The following is a 4,749-nucleotide window of genomic DNA, read 5'->3' as shown; positions in this document are numbered from 1 at the left end:
GAAAAGAATACATATGATTGGTTTAACAAGTACATAGGATGTGTCAATGCATCTTCAGTTTGTCTTTTTTTCATAGTGTCCAGACTTAGTATTCTATTCAGGGATCATTCAGTTGCTGTTGTCTTGTAACTGCTCGTTCAGTATAATGCTGGCTCAATCTCATGATATTTGTGTAAAGGAAAATGGCTTTTTCTCATAAATACTGATGAATCTTACAGTATGTTTTAAATAAACACTATAAATTATTATAGACTCTCACAATCCCCTCTTTTTATTAAAACATACTATCTTTCCCTTACTGGAGTCATGGCTTTCATAGTAACTATATTACTTCCATAGTCACCCTATGCAAGTAGATGCAAGCATCATTCATCACCTGAATACCAAGAATCCCGGCGCATCTTTCCCTAGAAAGAGGGGTTTCTTCCAACATCAGTACTACAGAAAACACATTTCTTCTCAGATGTGATCAATGTAAGTCTTTCACATGCTGAACACTTTTCCCACTCGGAGGCACTCTTCTTATGTGTGACAAAGAGAGTCCCTACCGGTGCAGATGCTTTATTTACCATTTTCCTGATATTATAAGATAGCAATTCCACAAAATGAGCAAAATTAATACAATGATTATAACGATTACTGGATGAATGAGACCACTAAACATCCTTTTGACTGAAGGTGAGTTACCTGTGAACACATCTCACCAATGGTGCTGTCAATTATCTTTTCATTGTGTGGCTACTTCCACCAATTTCTCTGCTTCTACAACTGTCTGTATTTGTGCATGATGGGCAGAATAGTTTACTTTCTATAAGTGGTGAGCAAGTTTTTCTGTATTATTAATGGCATTAATGATACTTTGGAGATTAACTGTAAGGTTATGGGAAGGTATCTCAGTCACCTGAAATTCAAACTGTACATCTTCTTGTCTCTTCACTTAGAAAACATAAGTAGTGTTCTTCCACCTGAGGTGTGTAACATTAAATAAGCATCCAGAAAAAGGATTTGGTAAATTATAGAGGGAAGTTGTATTCATATCATATGTGAATAGGCATACGACCTGAGGCTCTACCTCTATAAACATATCCACCTCTTTATCATGCAATTCCCAGTTGCATACACTGGTTGGGTGTTCTAACTTACAAGGCTCATATAGCTGTGTTTGCTGAGGACATACTAATCCATCATTGGTATCAGTACATACGGATAAGTCATGTGTCCCATTACTGGTGTCTATGTGTGTACCTCTCATCTGGAGAGTCCACAACTGAGTGCCTCCAATAGTTGTCTACAAGAGGACTGGTAAGATGAAGTACTTACACATAACCTGTTTCTGTGTGAAATTATACACATGAACTTCACCCGTGCAAAAGTTGTCAGTACACAAAATTTTCTTTCCCTGAATTTGTATCCATAACAAAGAAGATATATTAAACATCCTTCTGTATACTTGTTCGTTACCTGTCATTAACTGTGTTTGTGCTTTACCCTTTTGCATATTTTGATGCATGGTTCTGAGAGAACATTCAGTCCAATTAAACAGTTCAGAAAAATTTGTTGACAGGTAAAGTGAGTTAAACAATGTGCTATTGAACACCTGTAAATATTCATTATCCTAAGATATACTGGCCTGTAATGGGGTAAATACTGTAGGCATCCATGTAGCTTGCATTGTAACTAATCTTCTCATATCTTCATTACTCATTTTGCTGGCTAAAGTTTCTATATCTATACTATTAAGTAACCCTATACCTGTACCTGATGCTCCTAGCATATTTCTTGGGAACATCTTCTGCCCTTAAAATGGTACGGCTTGCGCCAGTGTCTATTATACAGTCAATTTGTTCCCCCCAGGTAGTGTCAATTGTATTATTCCCTTGGGACCTGAGGTATTAATAATGGATTGTGGGGGACCTGACACTGGACAGCCTATTTCCTATGGGCTATGTGCTGTTTGAACCCTTACTCCAAATTGCTCCCTTTTCTCTGCCCATTCCTTATATTTCTGACAATCCCTTTTCATGTGCCCTGCTTTATGACAGAAGAAACATAACCCTCTCCTTTTTGCTTCTTCTGGAGATAATTTCCTATTATCTCTGGTCTGTCTAGGGTCTATACTAAATTTGGGTTCTTACTCTTATCATAACTGCTGCATTCTGGGGATTTGGTTCAAACACCTCCTGTGTAGTTACAGGATAAGCCTCTACAGATGTGTTATGCTATGGGGGTGGACCTGTCCCTTTCTGAAAATACATCTGTTCACCCCCACAGTGTTCACAGCCACAAGGTTCATCATTATTGCCTGTGGCTTGCTTCTTGCACACCTGCGTCCTGTGTCTGTTTTTATTAAACATCCAAGGCATTAAGGTGCCTGACCATCCTAGGGCTGAAATTTCCTCCTGCATAAGGCAGTGGAGGAGCTGGTGGTGTAACTGGTGATGTGTGGAGGTGATGGATAATGAGGTGATCTGGTTAAGCCTTGTTGATCACAGGGTTCCCCTGGCCAGGGCACTTGATTCCCACAAAATGGGCAATTAGTGTTAGCATTAGGTACACATTTACCACATCCTGGGCATTTCCTGCCATCCCTTACTGGTGTGGTAAATGGAGCAAAACTTGGGTATTTTGGGCTTAAATCAGGGGCTGTTAGTGATGCCTGTTGATTTACAAAAGGGATCACTGGGACAGGCCTAACAGTATTTGGACCACAATCTTCCATAAACTCAGTGTCTTGTGTTACCTCCTTTTCTGTATGTATTTCTTTGGCTACCTTTAACCAATCCTGTACTTGCTTGCCTACTTTCTTACACTCTATCCAAGCCTTGTTTTCTATTGCAAAGGTTTCCCATCTTACAGGATCCAGGGAACCCACACTGGGCATCCCTGCTTTCTGTAGTATCTTTTGAATATCTTTATGTGCACTTTTCCCCTCCCTGGATTCGACTAGATCTGCAGGAGCACATGGCAATTCTTTTACCATGCCTGTACTGCCCTGAGCTCCTATTATGGGTTACCACTCCTAGTTTTTTCCTGAATGCCCTGAGGAATCTTTATTTTATTCAAAAGAACATTCACTTATTCCTGCGTTCCTACTGGGTAACTATACAACAAAACCTATCTTATCAGCTTCTAATGCCTATCAGCTGGCAACCCCCTAATAACTGGACAGGCTACTACTGAACTATCCCTGCACAAATTACTGGGCAACTAATGTATTAGTCCAGCCCAGTCCTTATCTATACTGGTAGCCAAATATGTTAACACCCTATGAGGCAAGTATATAACACAGGGATCCTCTGATTTATTACAGCTATTAGATTAGGACTTATAAATTATCTGGTTTACTGTAATATCACTACACAAGTACACCCCTCACACTTTAGTTATATGTGGTTCATATATCAGACTCTAGAGACCTGTTATCCCTGTCCTTAAAAAGACAATACAGTATTCCCAATGTCACTATAACACTCCCACAGATTATGACCCACTGGTCAAATCCTTCTGGCATGCTACACAGATGAGTAACATGTACATTCCTTCAGCCCCAGGCGCCCCTAGGGGTACCAACGAGGGAACGTGAAGGACCCTATCCCGAATCAATGGGCACCTTTCTCTGCACCCCTAAACACTTTTGCTGTGCTTAGGCGTTAGGTGTCACTTTTTACAGCTACTGTGAGAGCAAGGAGATCAGTGAATGTCTCAACCCAGGGTTCACACCTCTCAAAAGACAGGACAAGCCTCTAATTGCAGATGAGAAGTGCAGTCTTTGGTTGATCATTTAAAGATCTGGTTCCTTCATATACATCTCACAGTTAGCACACATACAATCACACTCCTTTCACTCACTTCAAGACAAGACAACTTATACTTTAAAAGAGCAGGTTTGGCATACAATATATTCATAGATCCCCGATTAGCCCATCCATACTGAACCCTACAATACTAATTAGGAAGTGCAGAAGATAGCATTGAAAAGCGCAAATGCGCATTTATTTTTCAATACTCACCGATCAGAATTGCTTCTGCAGTTCCAAATTTTCAAGTGGATATTCGTCAGTACAGGCAGGCAGTTGGGGATCCCAGACGAGTCCCCCAGAATGTTGGGGTGACGAGGCTTCTTACCCCTGGATCATGGTATGAGAAACGCTGCTCCTATTTTATTAATTTTCCTTACAGCCGGCTGGGAAAATAAGGAAACTCAACACACTTGTGATGAATTCCACTTAGCTCTCAGAGGTACATCCCCTTTGAGCCGTCTTTTATAAGTTCAGAAAACTGCTGTCCCAAACATTTGGCAAAAATGGTTTGACAGAAAAGAATACATATGATTGGTTTAACAAGTACATAGGATGTGTCAATGCATCTTCAGTTTGTCTTTTTTTCATAGTGTCCAGACTTAGTATCCTATTCTGGGATCATTCAGCTGCTGTTGTCTTGTAACTGCTTGTTCAGTATAATGCTGGCTCAGTCTCATGATATTTGTGTAAAGGAAAATGGCTTTTTCTCATAAATACTGATGAATCTTACAGTATGTTTTAAATAAACACTATAAATTATTATAGACTCTCACAGGGGTTAGGGTTTGGCACCCCCCAGGAGACTTAGGTTTTGGTCTGCGGGGACGGGGGGGTTAGTTTAAGCACTTAGAGGGGGGAGGTTAGGGTTAGGCACCCCTAAGGGAGGGTTAGGGGGGAGAATAGGGTTAGTTATACTTACCTTATTAGCGATTGGGATCTTCAACCCTGA

The 4,749-nt window shown here is 40.4% G+C and overlaps 1 pseudogene; it reads right to left on the bottom strand.

Annotated features, from left to right (window-relative positions):
* Positions 1-565: 565 nt before the first annotated feature.
* LOC148540527 (uncharacterized) lies at positions 566-1,774 on the bottom strand (annotated as a pseudogene).
* Positions 1,775-4,749: the final 2,975 nt, after the last annotated feature.

This window comes from Taudactylus pleione, unplaced genomic scaffold (genome assembly GCF_031769625.1).
Source record: "Taudactylus pleione unplaced genomic scaffold, aTauple2 ptg000019l, whole genome shotgun sequence".
In the NCBI taxonomy this organism is placed as follows: domain Eukaryota; kingdom Metazoa; phylum Chordata; class Amphibia; order Anura; family Myobatrachidae; genus Taudactylus; species Taudactylus pleione.
This window is presented reverse-complemented; position numbering and strand designations above follow the sequence as displayed.